This window comes from Suncus etruscus, chromosome 2, assembly GCF_024139225.1.
Source record: "Suncus etruscus isolate mSunEtr1 chromosome 2, mSunEtr1.pri.cur, whole genome shotgun sequence".
Lineage (NCBI taxonomy): Eukaryota > Metazoa > Chordata > Mammalia > Eulipotyphla > Soricidae > Suncus > Suncus etruscus.
The window spans coordinates 64,161,346-64,186,404 of record NC_064849.1 but is presented as its reverse complement, the minus strand read 5'-3'; the positions used below and the strand labels follow the sequence as shown (position 1 = coordinate 64,186,404).

The 25,059-nt window shown below is 35.5% G+C and overlaps 1 protein-coding gene and 1 non-coding gene across 3 annotated transcripts in view; both read right to left on the bottom strand.

Annotated features, from left to right (window-relative positions):
• Positions 1-25,059, bottom strand: part of STXBP6 (syntaxin binding protein 6) — a 300,438-nt gene that overhangs the window by 30,735 nt on the left and 244,644 nt on the right. The gene's annotated exons all lie outside the window — the stretch shown is intronic.
• Positions 15,935-16,041, bottom strand: LOC126003107 (U6 spliceosomal RNA). Its single transcript, XR_007493649.1, has one exon. It is a non-coding gene; the product is annotated as a U6 spliceosomal RNA (small nuclear RNA).

Genomic DNA, 25,059 nt, shown 5'->3' with positions numbered 1-25,059 from the left:
GTTATAATTCTTAGTGTCTATTTCCATATGTAAACATAGCTTCCCTCATCCCTGTTATGTGTCTGCTTAGTAGGAAATTCTTGTAGAAAAGTCATGGTTGGGTTATGAGCTCAGGTCAAAATCAGGTTATAAAGATTGTTGTTATTTTTACTTCCATATACACCAGGAGTATCATGTATTCCTGTTTTGCATAGGCACACTAAAATGGGGGAAATATTAGATATAGAAAGAAGTTCTTATCTAATAGGGATAGGAACTCATAAATTTTATAGTGCAGGGCTGCCTTTCATCTGAACATTTGTCCTGGAGACTTGACTTATGCCTCAATGGATCGGAGTTTGATCTTCCAACCCTGAACCTCAGATTCCAACACTGATACTGGCACAGTTTAAGGCACCAGCACAAGAAATCAAACTCCCCCTCAGGGATGCCCAAATGCCACCCTGGCACCAACCTGCATCAGAATAAGTCAATAAGACATCCTGAGGATGATGAAGAGGAAACAGCAATAACTTGGTCTATGGGCAGGCCCTACCTCACTATCCAATGGTGAGATGAAATCAGAAACTGCTTCATCCTAGGATCTGTGCAAGAACCAAGATCTCTAAGTACACAAGACTGACTACAGCAACTGCAACTAAGCAGATTTTGTTCTGGAATCACTTGGATAACTGCGACTGAGCAGAACTTGTTCTGGGACCATAAAGAGACATTGGGGTTGGACAACCAACATGCCTGGAACCTGTAGTCAGTCTTTTGAGTGTATGCTTCTTGGGTGGAGACACCCTATATCTCTTAGGCCAATAGAATTTCCTTTCTAATTTCCCAAACGTTTGCTGTCTCTATGCAAAAAAAAAAAAATGGGAAAACCACATCTGCCCTTCTCCCCCCTTTTAAAAATTTCGTCTTCTTTTTTTTTTTAATTTTACTTTTATTCTATATAGGGGTTCCCACCTTTTTTTAAATAGAACTTGAGTCATTTCTATCTGTCTCATATTTCTATGTCATCCTAAACACTGAGAAAAGAAAAAATAAAGGTGGATGGGGCCCTGGGGCCAACCTGTCGTCTCAGGAACATTGAATGGGAAATAAAAAAGATGTCAGATCTAACTACTCATGCCAAAGTCAATGACCATAGAACATGAATCATCTTGTTCTGTCCCATATTTCTATGTCTTCCTACAAAATGAGAAGAAAAAAAAAGAGTGGATGGGACCCAGGAGCCAAGTGGTCTAAGAAGTATTGAGTGGTAATAAAAAATGGTTAAACCTAAATAACCAAATCAAAGTCAATGACAATAGAATCAAGAGACCCAAACTATAACAAGCTAAACACAAAATGGACCTGTTACACTGGTAGTCCTGGGAACTAGGGGTGGAGCTATAGGATGCATGCAGGTAACTATGATGGAGAGAGGTCAACACTGGTGGTGGGAATGGCCCTAATTCGATGTCACTAAATGCCTGAAATACAAATGTGGAAGACTTGTAACTCACAATGGTCTGAATAAAAAAAAAGGCAGAGTTTTAAAAGTAGAGAAAGAGAGAGAAATGAGGAGATCTAATGAGAGAGATTTGCTCCTAGGAGAGCTCACCTAGAGTGTGTGAGGATGAGGGAATGTTTGAATCTCCAAAGAAGTCTCAATTCCTCCTGACAGTGAGTTACTTCTTCAACCTGCTTTGGCTTGGGACCCAGCAACATCCAGAAAGGACCAGGTTCTCCATAATCTGTAAAGGAATCCACTACAGGAGCCTCACAGCTATGAGACTGAGGTAGCACAGTTAGTGTCATATTATCAGGATTTGATGGGATGAGGCATCCCACAACTGAAGAAAAGGATGGGATTACAATTCAGATATTTTCATTGGCATTCCTTATGAATTGTACTATCCTAATCAGTACATAGAAATGGTCAAGTTTTGTACATATAAACAAATGCCAGTGATATCACATTTTTATATAGTCACTGACTTTTAAAACATCCTTGTGAAAGATAGTGTGCAAAACTATATAAGGGCTGGCGTGGTAGTAACAGTGGGTTGGGAGCTTGCTTTGCATGTAGCTGACCTGGGTTCAATTCTTGACATTCTATATGGTCCCCTGAACCTACCAGAAGTAATTCCTGAGCACAGAGGCACAAATAATCCCAGAGCACTGCCAGGTGTGCCCCCAAACAAAACAAATATTTACACAAGGATATTTGATTAATATGGAAAAATTACTTTTGGTAGAAAGAGCACTATTTTTAAAATTGTTATATTTCTGTGGGGGGAAAGATGACATAGAGTGAAACACAAACAGATTTTACTACATCCTGTGTTTACTCCATTTAGAGTATAAGGGAAGCATGTTTTTCACACCTCCTCTCTTTAAACCACACTTTTAAAAAGGATTAGCCATGGAGAAGAACTCAGAAGAATTTATATTTAATTCATAGCTATTATAAAGGTTAAAGTGTTAAGAAAATCACAGAGAGAAATGGAGATTTCTGACAATTTAAAAATATTTTGTATTTTACTCACTGGGTTTTCCAAGTAACACGATAAGGTATTTTAATCTTTGTGAAGGAAGAATCTATATATACTGAAAAATAAATTATCCTCATATTTTAAAGTAAGTACTCTAAAATGTCAATGGCTTTTATTATAGAGCAATATAGATGCTAATCTTTTCAGAATTTGTAAGGTGGAGTGACCGTGTACTGCTGAAAAAAGTTATGATCTGGTTAGGAACAGAATAATAAAAGTGATCATGATCAGTTATTACAAATGTTCCAGGAAAAGATGACAAGCACGTAAGCTATAATGGTAAAAATGATAATATAAAAAAAAGCAGAGTTTCAAGTGACACTAAGGTAACAAGAAGGAATTTTTAGAGACTTGTTTGTAGACAATGTATCATGGATTTACTAAGGGAAAAAGTAGAGTTTGAAAACTGCTAACTTACTATATAAAATCAAGTACAACTGATTTGAAATGAATTTCAAAATTAATTTTTTTTTAATTTTCCTATATGATACAAATTTTCCTATATGATAGAAAGGGTTGGTTAGAAGTAATAACCAATATCCTCAAAACTGTGATTTAGAGTTTCTTTTTCTTGATACAGAGGAAGTGTCTATTTTTAGCCCTTGCAGTTAGATTGGCAACTAGTGACCAGTGAGCAGTGAGAAGAACAGTGCGGATAATTTATGGACTGAAATAAAGAAAATCCTAACCTGTGTATCTTCCAGGTTACATTCCAGGTATTTTCTCCTATTGGATTGATTGAGATAGGCAATAGATAAGAAAAATAGATCCTTGAATTACTGCTTTGAATCTGTTCTATAGAAGCGAACAATATGACTGAACTCAGACATTATTGGAGTGAGAAGTAATGCCTTGCCAAGTCACTATTATTCTGAGCTGTTTGTTATTGCTGCATAAACAAGTGTTGTATCTTCCAAGAAAATAGTCATGATGTTTATGCTTTCAACACATTTTGAAAAGAGTACCCCTATTTAGAAGACTCAAAGATGTATTACCCATCTAAAACAAATAAAGTCAATGATATGTTTATGAAGGAGGGTAGGAGGGTGCAATGCACAAATAGATCTATTATACCTCTAATTAATGAAATGAATCGCCTAGAATTTTGAAAAGATTGTTTTAGAATATAAGGCATAGATTTAGCTTAGGTTCCTATAACAGAACTACCATTAACTGAACAGTTTAACAATTTTACTCTTTATGGTCTGGGTTTGAGAAGTCTGAGATCAGGAGCTTGATTGATTGTGACCCTATAGTTCTCTCCTAGGTTGAGTCTGATAATCCTTGGGACAGTGAAGAAGAATATTATAGAATTTTCTGCTCTCATGACCTAATAACCTCCTAATGTTCCCCCTCCTAAGACATCACCATGCTGGGTCATTTTTAACATATACATAATGGGGAAACACAAATGCAAACTATAATATTATCTAATCTTATAACCCAAATTTTTTTTAAATTTTTTACCCTTTCTTTTAAAAACTATATTAGTTACCATGATTTACAATAATATCAATGTTAGGGTTTGTGCATACAATATTCTAACACCAAACCCTCCACCAGAGTGTCTATGTCCCTCCACTATCTCAGAGTCCCTTCTTCATATCCCTCCTTCACCCCACCATGATCAACTCATTTCTGTAGATTAGTTCACAGATTCTGTTTTGTTGACCATTTTTTTCTGTTTATTTTATATTTGCTGGTCTTGTTCCATGATCAGTGGTGCTCAGGGCTTACTCTTGGCTCTGTACCAGGGATCATTCCCTATTCCCTGGAACTTAGAGGACATATATGATTTTGGGGATCAAACCAAGGTTGGCTACATGCAAAATAGGTACCTTGTTTCCTGTTCTATCTTTGAATCTCTTTTAGTTGCTTGTTAGTACCTTACTAAGCTTTATTATTTGTAGGGTCCACATCTGGTTATGCTCAAGGGTTATTTCTGGCTTTCCACTAATAAATTACTCCTTGCAGGGCTTAGGGGACCATATGGAATGCCATGGATCAGACTCAGGACAACCCTGTGCATTATGATGTATCTTTAAAAGATCATTCTGTATCTATGCTCTCCTCTGGCCTAAATTTTATTTTTTTTAGAAAATTTCCCCATCTGTATAAATGTGACAAAGTAGAGGCTCTTAAGAACATGCATAAAAGCTAAATTTATGGCTTAAATTATAAAAATACAAACCTTGTAGATTAATATGCTAATATAAACATTGTTATTAAAATCCCATTTTCTACTTTGAACTTATAACTGTAGCTACTCTTAGTGCAATATTTATAATAATATTTTTTCTTTATGTGTAGAATGGGAAAAACTCTCATTTTTGACTTACTTTCTTGTTAAAAATGAGACAAGGGGTAAACTCAAGGAAGAAAATTCAAGTAAAGGGAAAAACAAGGGGACTGTGAGCTGTGAGGCAGGGACCTAAAGTCAGCCTGTCCTAGGGATCAGAAACAATAGGAAAGTGGTGCTACTGTCATCCCAATTTTTGAAATCAGACTCCAGAATGACCTGGTCAAAATATGACATTTACAAACTCACAGTAAAAAAAATTCAATATCTAAAAGACATTTAGTAATCAATATATTGCATTTTCTTTATGTTACTTTTGGCAATAGGAGAAAGTATGGGAGAAAGTCAACTGGTAAAAAAAAGATGAATGGAAAAAGATATTCGTTTTCTTTCTTTCTTTTTGGTTTATGGGCCACACCCATAGTGCTCAGGAATTACTCATGGCTCTGCACTCAGAAGTCTCTCGTGGCAGACTCAGGGAACATATGGGATGCTGGGGATCAAACCCTGGATAGCTGCATGCAAGGCAAATGTGCTACCACTATGCTATCACTTCAGCCCCTCTTTTTCTTAATTCTTTAAATCTTTACTAGAAAAATAACTTGCAGTAAAATCTTAACATGAGTCTAATTATGTACTTTTACTGCAGGATGGAGCTATAATTAAAGCATTACCTTATATGGCTTACTAACTTGCAGCTGCAAGCTGAATGTTTTAACATATCATCATATTGGCTTTACTTTGAAGAAATGTAGTAATCACTTCCTTTTGTGAACAAGAAGACAGCAAGAACATGCATATTTTAATTCATGTATTAACCAACACAGACATAATTATTAGAGGTTATGGAGAGTACATGACATTGCATTTTTCTATTCTTTTTTTAAAATGGTAATTAAATGCTTTACTTATTTTGAATAAGTCTATCTTGACACCAATGATCGGAAACAAGGAGCTAAACAATAGGAAAGAAAAAGGGACAAATCATTAAGACATAAAGAGGAATGGAAAATTTAGTGTTCTTAAAGCATCCTAAGAACCATGCAGCTTGAGTGACCACTAGACAATTCTTTCCACTAATATAATATACTTTTCTGAGTAGCCGACTTTTACAGATGTAGTTCAGGAATGAAAGCAAAACATCATTTGATAATTACTATAATCTAATAATAAACTTTCCATACATTCCCTTTAGTCAAATGCAAGAAAAAAAAGTCAGTAAAAGGCTGTTCTGTGCCATAAAGACCACTGAAATAGGCAACTGCCCATTATAGACTTATGTTACATGTCCCACTCATTGAGTACGTTTTTGCAAATTACTATGATTCCTTTCTCTCTTTTTTTCTTCTTTTTCAATTCAAACTATATTATTATTATAATGTAATTATTATTATATGAGTTTCATTTCAGGAAAGGAAAGTTGATGCACAAGACATAGTGGTTGATACTACATGGGGTAGACTCCTGTTAGAGTGCTCACCACCATATTGCTTAGGACTCTAGATGTAAAAATTATGGATATCCTAAAATTCTCCATGCATCATCTAACTCTGAAAGCTTCATTTAGCAAAGTTCACTTAATCACCATTGAGGAAGTACCTGGAAATTGGAAAACCTTTCCCCTCTGATGTGCCAGTCCAATTTATTATTTTCTTTCTTCTTTTTTTTAAATCTATTTATTTATTTATTTATTTATTCTTAATTCAATTATTTTTAAGCGCTCTGACCCACCCCATAAGGGTCAGCTCTCCAACTACAACCTATGAATAGATTTCTAATGTCTGTCTATAAGTGAGCAGGAGTTTGTATTCAGAGGACTCCTCTATGTTTGCCTAATCTATTTAATAAACAATCCATGTTCATATTGTATATAGTCCGTTATATATTATCTTCCCCCCATTCAGAACTTCTATCCTCTTACCTCCTCAATTCTGATTCATTATCTCTCCCTATTTAACTCTCTTTACCCTCAGTTCTTAACTCCTTAAAAACTGAGACTGTCCTGCTCCAATAAGCTCTCACCAGGCTCCCAAAGCAAAAGGATACCCTCTCAACCCCCCAGCTCTCACCCTGACAACAAAAAGCTGCAAGCACCACTCCTGATGAGTAATTCTCAATGTGGACTGTTGCATGCTACTGGACTCGGCTCCAGAGGGATGCCCAGCTGAGGACACTACCTGATCTCTTACTGCTGCAAAAACATTTCTCAGACTCAACAAGACCAAAGTGTGCCCTGGATCTCATGCCCCTCCAAAAGACTTAATTGGGATATCTATATTTTCTTAATCTCAAAAGACTTAATTGGGATAGCTATATTTTCTTTGTATGTTTATTTCCTTAATAGTTATACATCTTAGTGTGTTTATTTCCAAATGTAAAGGTAGCCACCTCCATCCCTTTTATAAAAAATATTTTCATTATTGCTTGTTTTGGTTCTGCTTAATACAAAATCACAGTAGAAAAGTCTTGCTTCAGAGAAAATCTCAGGTCAAAACTAGGGTATAGAGATTGTATAGCTTGTCATGTTTACCCCCAAATGCACCAACAATATAATTTTGCATCATTCCTTTTTTGCATAGGCACACTAAAATGAGGAAATCTTATATATAGAAACAAGTTCTTTTCTATAAGAACCCATACATTTTATAATATAGGAGTGCCTTCCACCCTGCACATATGTCATGGGCACTTGACTTAGAACTAATGTGATCAAACATAGACAGTCCAACCCCGAACCCCAGATCCCAACCTTAGAACTGTCACAGTTCCCTGCAGCAGCACCAGGAAGTAAACTCCCCCCAGGAGAGTCCCTAATACCACTCTGGTACCAACTTGCTCAGGGTAGGTTCATACAACATTCTGTCGACGAGGAAAGAACAACAACTTGATCTAAAGGCAGGTAGCCCTACCTCATTGTCTAATGATGAGATTAAATTAGAAGACTCCACCCTTTAATCTATGCAAAAACCAAGATCACTAAATACAGAAGACTGGTTACAACAAACATGACTGAGCAGAACATTTGGAACAATAAAGAAAGACTCTATCCTAGACTTCGTTCTAGGATCTGTGTAAAAACCAAGATCTCTAATTACAGAGGACCGACTTTGACAACCACAACTGAGCAGAACATTTCCTGGCACCATAAAGAAAGACCTTGGGATTTGACAATGAACATATTCAGAGCTTGTAGTTGGTCTCATGACAGTATGCTTCAATGGTGGATACACCCTGTATCACTTAGGTCAAGGAAATTTCCTTTCTAATTTCCCAATACTTACTGTGCATATGCAAAAACAAAAACAAAATGCATAAACATTTGTTTATGTGCATAAACAAAAAACCCTAACCACACCAGCCCCCCTCTTTCTTTTTTTTTCTTCTTTTAAATTTATATCTATAGCTTCTAGACAGGGGCTCCCACCCACTTTCTTCTTTTTAAATAAAAGAACATGCATAATCCTGTTCTGCCTCATATTTCTTTCTGTCTTCCTAAAATTTGAGAATAAAAAGTGGATGGTACTGGGGCAAAGCAGTCTAATGAGTATTGTGTGGAAATTAAAAAATGATTAGACCTAAATACATAACTCAAAGTCAAAGACAATAGAATCAAGAGACCCAAACTATAACAAATTATACACGAAAGACTGCTAGTGAGCAGTCTAGGGGGCTAAGAGTGGAAGTGAGGGATGCATGTTGGGAACAACGTTAGAGGGAGGTCAACATTGGTGGTGGAAATGGCCCTAATTCACTGTCACTATGTACCTTAAACATAATTGTGAAAGACTTGTAATTAACATTGGTCTCAATAAAAATTATATTTAAAAAAAGGCTGTTCTGTGATTTTAGGAAAGAATGATAGGGTGGGCAAGAGGAATTGTGTGAGCTGGTTGGAACTATCAGTCCTAGCCCCAAATAGAATTACCCCTTGCTTTGCTATGCTGGAGCCTTTGCTCATTTCACCAAGGACTAAGTGAAACTGTCTCTGCAAAACTGGATAAAAAGAGAGGGTAGAGATATTATCAATAGTGGTAGAGTAGATTGCCAGATGTGCAGGAACCTGAGTTCAGTCCCCCATACCACACACCATCTCCCCACCTCCTCTGTTGTAGGGCCTTTTCAAAAGAGGCGCAGATGAGTAGAATACACAATGCCAGAGAGGCTCAAGCTTCTGTTCTAACATGATCAGCTGGAGACAAGCATTTCTATCTTGCAATTTCCCATCCAAAAGCCTGAATCATCTCAATAATTGCAAATATTGCAATAATAGAGATGAACTGTGAGCTGATGGTGGCTGGAAATAGAATTAGAGTCTCACAATTGCTCATAAAGTCTTGGGATTCTTTTCTCTCTAATTTAAATTGGATCAAAATAGGGATTCACATCCCCAAATGTTTTTTTAACCAGTTTTTTAATGAGCATCAAACGAATTGGTTATAATCTGAAGTTGTAAAATTGAGCAGTCTGTGTGCAAAATTGGTGACTCTAGATGCTCCAAGAAGCTGGAAGATCTATTGTGTTCCCAATCTAGGCAACTAGACCCTTCTGAGCCTAGAACTCCAAAAGAGAGAGGCAATAACGGTCACTTAGCCAGTATCTACTCATGTGCTCTCTCTGACTAAAAACTCCTAAAAGATGTTTTAATTCAGAAGGTGCTCTGTACTGTCATGCTTTGTATCCCTCATCTAGATCTCTTAGCTGCTGACTTCTCTGACTCTATCCTCAGTATCTTCAACTAAACTGGAGGTTATGTGCTTTGCTGTAGCCAAAAGAATTCCTGACTGATTATATCTCTAAAAGCTTAATGTGGCTAATTAAACTTGTATCAAGATAACCTTTTGTCTTTTCCTGTTAATTTTTAAAGTGAAAATAGGAAAATACAGTTGTAGGAAATAAAACAAAAGTTACTAAAAACTGAAAAAAAAGAAGAAAAGGTCAATATACTTGAAAAAAAAAACCCTCAATACTTTGTAGTTAAATACTGAGTAACTAATTCTTTTAGAAGCATATGAAGGGGAAGTGAACAAATTTGAGTATAAATCCTATATGCTTGAACAACTTCAAAAGACCTATCTATGTCCTATTTTATCCCATTTGAAAATTAATGACAGACTTAAAGTGTGATGCTCTGTTGAGGTTAAATTAAAGGTCAACCTAAAGAAAAATCATCACCTAATTTAAAAAAGCAAAAAAAGCCCTGATCATCTAAAGTGAGACAGGCCCTGAAAATGCAGGCTGGAAACATGACAAAGATCTCTCTTTTCAATTGGGAACCTGGCCAAGAAACACTTCAGGGAGCTGGATTCTGTGATTTTGAGTGAAAGTTGCATTGTCTGCCCCTATCTGTCCTCCTTCTGTTCTGTTCCCTAATTTTAGACATATTGGCCTTGACAGCATCCCTTAACGAAAATATCAGCCGCAAGAACTTAAGTCTTCAATCTGACATTTTCCTCATTCTATGAGAAAGGGGTGGGATTACTTAACATTTTTTGTAGGTGTGTAGCTTTTACATAAGCACACATGGGTGACTAGTACCATATTACTATCAACTAATTTCTAGTCTAGAGTACAGGCGGGGGTTGGGTGGGGAGGAGGGAGATTTGGGACATTGGTGATGGGAATGTTGCACTGGTGATGGGTGGTGTTTTTTACATGACTAAAACCCAAATACAATCATGCATGTAATAAAGTTGGTTAAATAAAAAATAAAATAATAAGAAAGAAAGAGAAAGAAAGAAAGAAAGAAAGAAAGAAGAAAGAAAGAAAGAAAGAAAGAAGAAAGAAAGAAAGAAAGAAAGAAAGAAAGAAAGAAAGAAAGAAAGAAAGAAGAAAGAAAGAGAGAAAGAGAGAAAGAAAGAAAGAAAGAAAGAAAGGAAGGAAGAAAGAAGAAAGAAAGAGAGAGAGAAAGAGAAAGAAAGAAAGAAAGAAAGAAAGAAAGAAAGAAAGAAAGAAAGAAAGAAAGAAAGAAAGAAAGAAAGAAAGAAAGAAAGAAAGAAAGAGAGAAAGATGTCTGCCATAGAGACAGGCAGCAGGAAGGCAGGAAGAAAACTAGGGATATTGGTGGCAGGAAATGTGCACTGGTGTTGTACATTGTATGTACTCATGAACTCAATCATGAACTTTGTAACTGCATTAAAAAAAAGAAAATGCACTCATACATAATGCATTTCATTAAAAAAAGAAAAAAATTATACTTTACTTTTAAACTATAAAGTTTTATGTATTCCCCAAAATGTTGTTCCTGATTATCTAAGGACTTACCTAAGCTTATATATTAGGGCAGAAATCAGCAAACCTTTTAGCTAAAATGCAGATATGAAACATTTTAGACCATTTAAATTGGATTATCATGTCTTTTGCAAAGTAAAACATGAAAAGAATCATAGGCAAGATGTAAACAAATGGGTATGGTTATGTTTTAGTACAAAATTATTTTCAAAAGTGTCTTGACAGTAGTCATTAGTAGTCATTAAAACAACATGGTACTAGAATAAAGACAGATCCCCAGATCAATGGAATAAACTTGAATACTCTGAGACAGACCCATAGGAATCAAATCAATCTTTAATAAAGTGTCGAGAAATACAAACTGGAGCAAGGAAAATCTCTTCTATAAGTGGTGCTGGGAAAACTGGTCAACTGCATGCAAAGAAGTGAACTTAGATCTCTAATGCTATTCACAAAGGGCAAATCAAAATGGATTAAAGACCCTGACATCAGTCCTGAAACCATAAGGTACATAGAGGAAAATGTAGGCATAATATTCCATAACATTGAAGCTAAAGGCATATTCAAGGAAGAAACACGACTCGCAAGTGGAAGCAAAGACAAATAAATAGGACATCATTAAACTGAGAATCTTCTGCTCCTCAAAGGAAATAATGAGTAGGATACAAAGACTACCCATGGAATGGGAGAAATGTCCATCTGATAAACAGTAAATATCTAAGATATACAAAGCATTGGTAGAACTCGGCAAGTAAAAAGGTCTAACCCCTTTCAAAAACGGGGAGAAGAATTGAAGAAACATTTTATTAAAGAAATACAAATGGCCAAAAGACATAAAAATGGTCTAGATCACTAATCATAGGGAGATGCAAATCAAAACAGCAGTGAGATATCATCTCACACCACAGAGACAGGCACACATCACAAAGAGTAAGAACAACCAGTGCTGGTGCAGATGTGGGGAGAAAAGGACTCTTATTTGTTGCTGGTGGGAATGTCAAATGCCCAGTCTTTGTGGAAAACAATGTGGATATTCCTCAAAAAAGCTAGAAATTGAGCTCTCTTATGATCCAGCAATACCATTCCTAAGGATATATACTAGGAACACAAAAAAAACACAATACAGAAAAGCCCTCCATGTGACTGTGTTCACTGCAGTACTATTATGATAGCCAGAATTTGGAAACAACCCAAGTGCCTGAGAAAAGATGAAGGGTTAAAGAAACTGTGGTACATATACATAATGGAATATTATGCAACTGTTAGGAAAATAAAGTTATAAAATTTCCTTATACATCAATGCATATGGAGAGTATTAAACTGAATAAAATGAGTTAGAGGGAGAGGGATAGAAACAGAATAATCTCATTTATTTGTTTGGATATATGACACATAAAAGGCAGAATGGTAATAATATTTAGAGATAATAGCGAGGAAGGCCAAGAGGACCAGTCTATGACAGGAAGCTTGCCACAAAGAGTGGAGCAGTGCAGTTAAGGTAGAGAAAGGACCATTATGACAATCATAGTTGGAACTGATCACTTTGGACATGAACTGGGTGCTGAAATATGTATAATTCTCAAGATACACATAGGAAAACAGAGTTAAATAAACTATTTTAAGGCTTTTAGGTGAAAAAGGTAAGATCTGAACCCATGAATTTTCCCCTGTGAATCTTCGACTTTAATCACTCCTTTTTGGAAAGGAAAGTGGAAGAGGAAGAGGTGGGCAAATTTATACTCAGCCCAGGGATTACCATAGACAGATTCATGACAGTGAGACCTGTTCTGAGATAATCAGAGAGAATTTACTGACAACAGTTCCTGAAGAGTAGACTACTATTTACTGATATATTTTGATATACTGAAATTGATACTGTTATATTTTATGTTATTTAATCATATACACGGTACTATAAGGTAGGAACTATTGCCCTATTTATTGAAAACCAAAACAATGAATTGTACAAGAATATAAAATAAATATAGTGAGGATGGAAAATACCTGTAATAATCAAGGTGACCAGGGCATTCTTCTTCTTCTTCTTCTTTTTATTTTATTTTATTTTTTGCTTTTGGGCCACACCCTGTGATGCTCAGGGGTTACTTCTATGCACTCAAATATCACTCCTGGCTGGGGGACCATGTGGGATGCCCGGGGATGGAACCAGGTCAGTGCTAGATCTGCTGTGTACAAGGCAAAGGCCCTACCGATGAGCTATTGCTCCAGCCCCAGGGCATTCTTTTTTTTATAATGCAGCCCCGCAGTTGTGACAGAGACCTTCCGAGCCTTTACTTCTCCCCAAATGAGATCTATACCTGGGTATCACAGATTTTTGTTTCTTTTCTTCCCTATAAACAGATTGGTTCTTAAAATCTAGTTTTGAATATGTGATTATTTTCTCAACTCTTCTTTCTTTTCTTGTCCAGGCATCATGCCATACAAAGTCTGTCAAACTCCCAGAGCTTTCTTGGCATGTGTATTTTAGTTCTAATGAAAAAAATTACTGGCATTGATTCTGAGCCATTTTATTCTCCTGGCTTTAGTTTTTTTTTTTCTTCTTCTGAAACAGCAGTAAAGGATCTCTTGGACTCAGCTCCCTTGAATTTCACTGCATTTATGAATTCTTATGCACAAATAGAGGTTTATAATTAAAGAAGAGTCCTTGTCCTATTAGAGATACCTTGAATTATTAAAATATCCTTGTAGAATTTGGATAATTTTCAAGAGGAGAGGGACAATCCTTGCTTTATTCTATTATTTAAAAACAAGGTGCTCACAGATGCACCGTGATTTTCTTTTCACTCAAATTAATTTATTAACAATCTTAGAACAAATTTCAGCATAGTGATCACTAAACATATGCCATATATTCATTATTAATTTTATGTATAATTTTGGTATCAAGTTTTTAAAAAAGAAAGATCAAAAAAATTTTAAATACAGTGGATTTTACATGTTCCTGAGTATTAATCCACATCCATGAACTCAATCAACTGCAATCAAAAATATGTACTATTTTGTAAGCTTTACAGTGATTGTATTTGTAGTGAACATATACAGACTTTCCCCCTCCCCATACTATTCCTAAACCATATATAACATACCAATTAATTATCTGGTATTTGTGTTGAATTGTATATTGTAAAAAATAGATTTGTAAAGTAAATGGGAGAATGTACATATGTTATAATACAAATACAATGTTGTTTTATGTAAGGGAATTGAGCGTTCTCTGGCTTAGGTTTCTGATGAGGTCCTAAAACCAATTACTGCATATATCAAGGGATGGCTCCAATCTTTAGGCAATTAAGTTTGCAATATATTATTTACTATATTACTTCTTTTTGTCTCATCCTCTCTACCCTATGGGCTCTCTGTACAACTCCCAAATGGTTTTATTATTGTTATTGCCATCTTAGAGTACACTCTTGAGTTGGAAAATTTAATTTCTTCTCTTCTCTTCTCACCCCTTTGGCCCTTCTTCACCTTATGCCTACATTCATTGCATTTTTAACTTAAGACTAATTGTGGTTCCTATCTTCGGTGCTATTTTGAACATCACAAAGACAGTCCAAATTTGTGAGTATCTGGCTCCTGGTTTTGTATAGGATACCACATTTGTTCTTGTCTTTTCCAGGATTCTTAGTGGTAACTATTGCCCTAGACGGGAGCAACTGTTCACAGCTTAATTGTCACCTCAATTGTTAGGCTTAGAGGGTAAGTTTGATCTCCTTGGGCTGACAATGTAGGCATGATATTGTGGTACTTTCAGTCACTGTTTACAGTACAAAATTAAAACTATGTCTTTTCAGACCAGTAGCCCAGCTGGCAAACAGCATCATTCCCAAATGATTTGTGTTTCTGTTATGTGTCTACTATATACATAATTATATATTTCCTAAAAGTGGCATATGGTGTTATTGAAATGTGTTAGAAATGTAAATTTATGTCATTCAAATTTTAAAACATTCACTTTTATCAATATAGTCACCCAAAATTTCTTTTTTTTTGGTTCACCCAAAATTTCTTAATACATAATTTATATATACATTTTTTTATTTTCTTTATTTTTTTTTGTTTTTGTTTTTGGCCACACCCAGTGATTCTCAGGGATTACTCCTGGCTGTGCACTCAGAAATTGCTCCTGGTGAGGTGGCGCTAGAGGTAAGGTGTCTGCCTTATAAGGGCTAGCCAAGGAAGGACTGAGGTTCAATCCCCTGGCGTCCGATATGGTCCCCCCAAGCCAGGGGCAATTTCTGAGCACTTAGCCAGGAGTAACCCCCGAGCATCAAACGGGTGTGGACCAAAAAAAAAAAAGGGGTGGGGTGGGGACCCCAGCTGAAAAAAAAACAGAAATTGCTCCTGGCTTGAGGGACCATATGGGACAAAGGAGATCAAACCCAGATCCATCCTGGGTCAGCCACATGCAAGGCAATCGTCCTACCATTTTGCTATAGCTCCGGTCCTAGTTTCTTTATTTTCAACAGTAAACAAAGAAAGTCTAATTATGTCTAACTAACAAGTGCTCTTATCTAAGTTTGACTAATTAGGTGGTTCTAGATTATTTTCACGTAACTTGTTTTTACACTTGATCTTAGCCAAAAGGCCAAGAAGCAATCAAGTAACTTGTTTTTGTCTTAGTTTTATGGTTACACTCGGTGGTGCTTGTGGATTACTCTTGATGCTTCTGGGGGAACATATATGGTCCAGAGTGTCAAAATTGTGTAGAAGGCAAGTGTCTTAATCAGTATAATATCTTTCCAGTTCACTATTTACTTTTCATTAGTGTGGAGGTTAGAATAGATGGGTGATAAGCATCAGCAATTCAGTAATGCTATCTGTCATTGTATTTGAGATATATATACATATATATATATTAAATATGGAACACTTCATGAATTTGCGTGTCATCCTTGCACAGGGGCCATGCTAATCTTCTCTGTATCATTCCAATTTTAGTATATGTGCTGCCGAAGCGAGCACATTGATTTATATTTTTATTTAAAATCTATCAAAACCTTAAAATCAGATAAATTTATCTGGTAATGTATCTATTTAATCATATAAATGTATCTATTTTTCTGCATTTATATTTACTTTTTTTTTAAACTTTTTTCCCTCCGCTATATATAGTTGCTTAGGATCATTCTGGTAAGTGTAATACATCCCAAAGTAGGAAGTTATGATTTTGGAATTGTTTCCTAAGTAATTATTAAAGAAAGCTGTAGTATATTCTCCAATTTTGTGATATGTGTGTATATGATAAATATATACATTAATTCCCTTTTCTTTAACTTTCCTATGATTGTGTTTTAATTACTCAGGCATTCTGCTGGCCTATAAACTTGGCTTATTATGTGTAAATGCTGAACAAAAATATACCACATTTTATGCTACATCTATTCCTGAAAATGTATGCATATATTATATTTCACAATACATTTTCCTTTGAAGCATAACTCCAAAGTTGTGAAGATATAAAATAACTTCAGAAACAATAAATGAAAGCATTAGCAAAGTGAACATAACAGTCAAATACTTTTGTGGAAAACACTTTCAGTGAAAAAGTAATAAATGCCATATCTCAAATGTCAGCACTGAAAATATAACACTGCCAGTAAAAGAAGTATACTAGTTAATCAATAAAATAAGCATAGAGTCTAATTTGTTGGGGGAACACTTGAAGTTTTCAGAGGCACCTATATTAACAACATTAATGATATAGTCACTGTGAAGATTTTTTTCCTCCTGTTTTTCTCTCTAATGGGAAAAGTAAAAAGTATTTGATAGTATTAGGTTCAAATCATGTATGCCTATTTTATTAATTTTGGACAATTTAAATAATCATTCTTTCTGAGTCCCAGTTTCTTCAATTATAAAATCTGAATAGCAATAATTACATTTTAGGGTTTTTGTGACTTTAAGAAAATGCTTGGGGCCAGAGAGATAGCATGGAGGTAAGGCTTTTGCCTTTCATGCAGGAGGTCATCGGTTGGAATCCCGGCATATATATATATATATATATATATATATATATATATATATATATATATATATATAGTTAGTGACACATAGTCACAAACTGTTTTTCACCCTGAAAATAAGAAAGCTGCAAATACAAACACACATGATTGCATCTTTCCTATATTTGAGATAAAGAATTCCCTCAAGTGCAAGACTTGATATTGCTGGAATTCAGGCTCATATAAATTGGACTTATAAAGGCAGGAAAACAATAAAATTATAATGAAGAGAAAACATAAATAAAACTCATAATAATAAATTCTATATAATTAGTAAATTACAATACTAAACTCCATACTATTTCCAAAGCACCAATGCTAAATCTTTCACAAATAATCTTTTTAAATCACTTTAACAATTCTAACAATCATGATAATGACCTTAACAATCATTATTCTGTTTAAGCAGTGTAAATTAAAGGGCTGGAGTGATAGTGCAAGGGTTAAGGCAGTTTGACCTGTGGTACTGGGTAGAGTTCCCTGCACACAACCAAGATTGATCAAGAGTATTTCCTGAGCATGGCAAATTGTTGCCCAATTCACCCCCCCCCCCAAAAAAAAAAACCAACAACAACCACAACAAAACCAACAAAATCTCAAGCTTTCACCTTACAGTATTCAACCCTTATTCCTGACTTTGTTATCAGGAATCATTTCTTGCAGTGCTTGAGGGACATTAGGTGGTGCTGGAGATTGAACCTGTATAGCTGCATGGGAGGCAAGAGCCCTACTTGTTTTACTATCTCTCTGGCTGCAAAACATTCTTTTTAATGTATATCATGTTATATCAGAAAGACAAAGATGAACAAATATGTCATAGAGAAGGACATATACATGATAAGCAACACTGAAAATTGCTGATTTAGTCTGGCCACCATTTATTTCAGGTGCACATGCAGAATCGCTTCTAAAATATCTTGAATTTAAAGAGAAAGCTCTAATTAGTGAACGTGAACTTGTCTGTGATGAATATATGTTAAGTAAATTTGAACTTGACATTTTACATTAAAGGTGAAAAGAGAATTGTCATCCTCTCAAGAGGAGCACTATCTAATTATTATAAAGTAGGACATTATGATCATTTTCCGAACAGGCAAAATGAAGTCATTAAGACAAAGTGTGATTTTTTTTTTTTTTTTGGTTTTTGGGTCACACCCGGCAGCACTCAGGACCATATGGGATGTCGGGATTCGAACCACCATCCTTCTGCAAGAGACAACCTACCTCCATGCTATCTCTCCAGCCCCCCAAAAGTATGATTTTAACAGAAGAAAATTATAACATTGTCAATATCAAAAGTTTTAATTATTAAGCACTCTACGACTTCTCAAAAATGTGAAAAATACTTGTGTGCAATTATTATGGGAGATCAAATCTCTTGAGAAAAATCAGCATGCATATATCCCAACTGGTAATTGGAAGAATTGCTTGATAGTTTAGTACATGGCCAACCCTTGCAATCAATTAAGTACTATTCCTTCATAAAACTTTTATCTCTAAGTTTTAAAATCTTACTAAATTAGTATAGATTGGAACCAGTAATTATCTGTCAGAAGTATTTACAGTATTTATAAGATTAATTATAACAGGAAAAATAAATGTAGGATAATTTCATTATAGCATATTTTATAGCTTTTACAGTTGTTCAGAACAATGCTCATGGCAGGATAATAGTTTCTCAAAGATGCCCATATTTCAATTTCTGAAAGCTGCAACCTGTGACCTTACAGGGTAAAGGGGGCTTGGAAGTTTGATTAAATTCCTCTCATATTCAAATAAAAAGATTATTTTGAATTACTGAATGTTATGTAGTCACAATGTCCTTATAAGATTGATGTAGGAGTATAATGTAGTGAAAAATAGAGCAAAAACAAGAAAGAAAGAGAGAAAATGAGACTGAGAGATTTGAAGGTGCAACTCTGGGGACTTTGAAGATGAAGAAAGGGTCACACAAGAAGCAAACAATTGCTAGAATGTGGATAGGGCCAGAAAAATGTATTAAAATTATATCCTTATAATAAAATATGTATATTAAATTATATTATATTCTATCTCAAATTTAAAAGTCAAGTTTAAAAACAGTATACTCTTACAATAAAAATAAATTTTCTTGCAATTGGAAATTTGGTTGTCCTCTCCTTTACCTGTTCAGTCACATAGAAATTAATATTCCTGGAAACAAACTATCAGGACCACCTTGAGACTATCAATTATATGTAAATTTATTCTGATATTTTCAAATATATTTTAATAGCATATGATGAAAATGACTAAAATCAGTAAAGTCAACCAATAGTGAAAATGACAACCATAGGTTAGAGTGAAACACTGATAGAACATGTGATAGTGTAAATAGTCACAAGCAATCTTAAACTTGTACAATACTTATACACAGGAATCATGAATTGTTCCTAACTCTTAGCTACCATGTCCTTACTGTCCTATTCTCTTCTTCAGAATGTTCTTTTTTTTTTTTTTTGGTCTTTTTTGGGGGTAGGGGGTCACACCCGGCAGTGCTCAGGGGTTACTCCTGGCAAGCTCGGGGTACCATATGGATGCCGGGATTAAAACCGGCGTTCATCCTGTGTTGGCCACGTGCAAAGCAAATGCCTTACTACTGTATTATCGCTCCAGAATGTTCTTAATTAGGTTCAAGAAGGGAACTAATGATTGTACCTAAAAATTCTTTTCTATTTTCCCATTTTTATTGAGGTACTGTGACTTACAATACTGTTCATGATATTTTATATAAAATATAAACATTTATATTTTCTTAAAGATAAAATTCATGTTTCTTATTAGACAACAGAAGTAAAAAATACTAGTGGGGCCGGAGAGATAGCACTGCAGTAGGGAATTTGCCTTACACACAGCCGACCCAGAATTCCCAGTGGTTCGATTCCCGACATCCCATATGGTCCCCTGAGCCTACGAGAAGAAATTTCTGAGTGCAGAGCCAGAATAACCCCTGAGTGCTGCCAGATGTGACCCAAAAACAAAAACAAAACAGACAAAAATATAGTAAATAATACTGGGGCAAGAGAACTTGCAGCAGGTGGGAACTTGCCTTGCATGCAGTTATCCCCAATTTGAGTTGGATCCCCAGCATCCCGATATGGTCCCCTGAGCCTTCCTAGAGTGATACCTGAGTGCAGAGCCAGGAGTAACAGCTGAGCACCACTGATTGTAGCTCCAAAACAAACAAACAAACAAAAAAAAAAACAAGTGAAAAAATACTGTATTTCTTACTATTGTCTCTTTGACGTGAATTAATTTAAATAAAAGAAAACCAAATAGTTGCTTTTTAAAATTCTATTAGCATATTTATCTACATTTTTTTAAATTGTTACATGGAAGGTAACAATTCAGTTCCTTGTACTGTGCCTGATCCACTGACCACCACCAGGAGTAACTCCTGAGGAACAGTGCAAGTGGTAACCCCAGATTCCAGGCAGGTGTCCCCCCCCAAAAGAATAGGTTTTGTTTGTGGGGCCAGAGCTATAGCACAGCCAATAGGCCATTTGTCTTGCATGTTGCTGGCCCGAGATTGATCCCTGGCACCCCTTATGGTCCCCCGAGACTGCTAGGAATAATTTCTGAGCACAGAGGCAGGAGTATACTCAGTGTGCTGCTGGGGGTGGTCCAAAAATCCAACATCTTCCCAAAGAAAGAAAAGGTTTCATCTATAAATCTAAAGTATGGACATCAAAAACACACATATTATGCCTGTTAAGAAAGAGCATGTTGGGGCCAGAGAGGTGGCGCTAGAGGTAAGGTGTCTGCCTTGCAAGCGCTAGCCAAGGAAAGGACCATGGTTCGATCCCCCAGTGTCCCATATGGTCCCCCCAAGCCAGGGGCGATTTCTGAGCGGTTAGCTAGGAGTAACCCCTGAGCATCAAACGGTTGTGGCCCGAAAGAAAGAAAGAAAGAAAGAAAGAAAGAAAGAAAGAAAGAAAGAAAGAAAGAAAGAAAGAAAGAAAGAAAGAAAGAAAGAAAGAAAGAAAAGGAAGGAAGGAAGGAAGGAAGGAAGGAAGGAAGGAAGGAAGGAAGGAAGGAAGGAAGGAAGGAAGGAAGGAAGGAAGGAAGGAAGGAAGGAAGGAAGGAAGGAAGGAAGGAAGGAAGGAAGGAAGAAAGAAAGAAAGAAAGAAAGAAAGAAAGAAAGAAAGAAAGAAAGAAAGAAAGAAAGAAAGAAAGAAAGAAAGAAAGAAAGAAAGAAAGAAAGAAAGAAAGAAAGAAAGCATGTTGGGACAGGGCACACAGTGGTAAGACAGGGCGCACAGTGCTAAGGCTTTTGCAGTGTATGTAGATGACCCAGGATGGACCTGGGTTCAATCCCTGGTGTCCCATATGGTTCCCTAAGCCAGGAGTAATTTCTGAGTGCAGAGCCAGGAGTAACTGTTACACCCCACTCAGGAAGGGCACACACATTAGAAGTGTTGCACTATGGCCCCAAAACAAAACAAAACAAACAAACAAAAAACAAACAAAAAAGAAAGGACATGTTTTGGTTCTAATGCTCTTGAATAGTTTTACCACTAATATACAAATCTCCATTTTTTTTTTGTTTCAATTTGGGACTGGTGATATATGGAGATCAGCTAGAATACAAGGGATCAAACTTGGGTCAATCACATACACGGTAAAAGCTCTCCCCACTCTGGTCCCAACCAATCTCCATTATTATTATTATTATTATTATTATTATTATTATTATTATTATTATTATTATTTTTGGTTTTTGGGCCACACCCAGCAATGCTCAGGGGTTACTCCTGGCTGTCTGCTCAGAAATAGCTCCTGGCAGGCACGAGGGACCATATGGGACACCGGGATTCCAACCAACCACCTTTGGTCCTGGATTGGCTGCTTGCAAGGCAAACGCTGCTGTGCTATCTCTCCGGGCCCCAATCTCCATTTTTGACTGTAGAAAGAATTGTATTCAAAAAGAATACTTCTATTCTTTACAAAGTTCAAAAAGCAGATTTAAGTGTTTTTTTCTTTGAGAATATTTGAATTATGTACTCTGGTCTCTGACATAATGTCACTCGATATATTTTATGTCACTTGATATATTTTAAAAGCTGTTGTTTTCATAAGTCAGCAGTAACATATGCACTCTATAAATGTCAAACATAAAATGCAACACATTCAGCATTCTATAAACCAAGCCAAGAAACTAAACATTCCATACATTTGAAATGTCTAGTATAGCTCAACTAATTTCTACTTCAAACAAGGAAATTCTTATGATTTTGCATTTCTCATGGTCAGCATGGAGTAGGAAAGTTTAAGAACATTCTCTTGCATTTTTAACAAGAAAGGAATTTTGGGGAAAATCATAATAGAATGAATACACATATAGTAATTCAAAGTTTTAAAAACAGACTATTCAAATACATTCTGGCCTTTTATAAAAACTAGATTGAAATTTTTTTCCACATTGATCACCATGTTATTCCTTCTAAATTTAAATTACTATTCCCAATACAAAAGAGCACAAAAAGTGCTAAAGATAGTTCAATGGGCTGAACATATACTTTGCATCCAGTCAAGGTTCAATCTTGGGCATTGCATATGACACATGAGTACCATCAGAAGTGACTTCCATACCCAGAGCCCTTTGATGTAGGTTTCATCAAAAAAGAAACACCTAAAATAAAGTTATAGATATTCATGAGTTTGGCCATCAAAGTTAAGAATGAGGAAATCTCCTTTTTAGTGTTCTTTTCATTGTATTGACTTGTGAATCGATTCTAAATGTAAAAATATTTCTATTTAATTGCATATTGCTTAATAGAAAAATATGTTTATGATCTTTGCCAAGCCAATAATGATAACTTGCAAATTCTCTTATGGAGATTCGTTTTGGCTCCAGGTTTAGATGGAGAGATATGATTCAAAAGTATTTAATACAGAAAGTTGCTCCTGGCTCAGGATGACTAACCAGATCACCAGCTGTTTCACAGCATGCATTTCAGTATAGCTTCCAGTCAATGAGCAAAGAAAAAGAGAAAAGTGCATCTGTGACCTAATTTTTTGTTAGTTACTAGTCATTTGTATCATGCACAGAACTGGATGAAACCTTTGGAAGTAGTCTTTGGCTACTGCAATTTTCTCACTTAAAATAAAAGTATCTACTTTTGATTCACCTCTATGAACAAGATGAGATTAATGACTGACACAAAAAACATGAGAAAGCACATAAAATACCCAACATAATGACTCATATCACCCAAAATTGAAGCAAAACATATCCAAAAGATTCAGACCAGAAACATCTCCTAGCATCTTCAAGAATGCCCAGTTCCTAATCGGAATTGGCTGAAGTCAAGTGGTAAAGTTGCTAATTCATATAGCACTGCAAACTTTAGACCTGAGTTTAATGCAGTAATTAAATTTTTTTGATCCTTATCACCAAATAACAACAAATTCTCCACCAAATTTGGCTTTTCCCCTTGTATATTTAAGTATTTGCACTCTTTTATTGATACATTGGAGGGGGGAAGGAAGGTAATATTCTTCATTTCTTATTTCCTCTAAACAATTTTCTATAAGAAAAATGTTCAACATAATCTGAAGAACAGGAAAAGTTGTCACTGGCCGCAATAAAGAGGATGAGTTGATGAAAATGTGAATGATATAATTAAATTAATCAGATATTCATATAGACCTAATATCACTCAGATCTCTTTCAAGCAGAATTTTACATGTGATCCTCTGAAATATTATTAAATATTATTAAACACATTATAATAACATTATTAAATATATGTTAACTCTTCTGCTTAACTGAGTCTATACAAAGAAGTAAAGGTACAGGCTTATTTAAGTAGCTGGAAGTTATTGCTCTGCTGAATGGCTGGGGATTATAGGCCTTGACTGAGGAACTAGCTTTATCCTTATTAGTTGTGGACTCTTGGGCAAGTTCCTCATAAATCATTTTCCTCGTTGGTACCACAATGGAAGACATATCAGTTTGTTATTTCTTCAAAGCTAGCAAACATAATCACTAAAAGATCTATGACATGGATTGCTCGAGATTTAAATAACTAAGAGAAGTGCGTCACTCTTCTACAACAATGACTCAATCAGCTAAGCATTCTGGCCTCCCAACTTTCCTCTCAGGCTGGCACCAGGAAGCAATGAATCCTTGTGTTTAAAGACAATTTAACCCTGCATGTAGATTATAATTTCTAATATATGTAGGTGAATACATTCCCAAGTATTTTGAAGTTTGAGAGTAGAGGCAAAATTACACAGGAATTTAATGTATTCATCAGAAATAAGCAGTTTGTTGTAATGCAGCCTGGTTAAAACAAGTAGATGTATGTGAGATTCACATCCTAGTAAGCCCTTTATATTGACAGAAAACATTAAAAGAGGAGAAAAATATAATAAAATTTACATCAAATTTTATAGTTTCTTAAAATATTTCAATAATTGTTTAATTTTTTCAAACCCTGTTAAGAAATGCATGTATGCTACTCTTATACTTTATTAACACACTTAACTCATACTCATGCTCAGGGTATTCACAAGCTAAAATATTCCTGCACCTCACCTTAGGAAGACTCTGCTTTGTTTGGAAGACAAATACAGTACAAAATTATGCCCTGAATCCTTCAATTGAATCCCTCCCTAGGGATGCTACAATAGAGCCATCCAGTTTTCTTTTGGCATACTAATCAGCAGTGGTTAGTGAGGTGGTAGTAGGAAGAAGATTTCAGAGACATCATCCTTCAATTCCAAAAGCACTCAGTAGTCTGGATGCTTTGGCCTCCTTCGAAAGGCCATGGATTGACAGCCAGGATTAAGAAATACTCTTTTGTAATCATGGTTCTTAAATAAACATATTAATAAAAAGAAAAAATACCCTTTGATGATGATATAAATATATGGTGCTTTAAAATAGCTGCCACATTTCAAATTCTAAATCAACTACCATGAACATAATACTGTTTGGTTTAGCTGCTGTAGT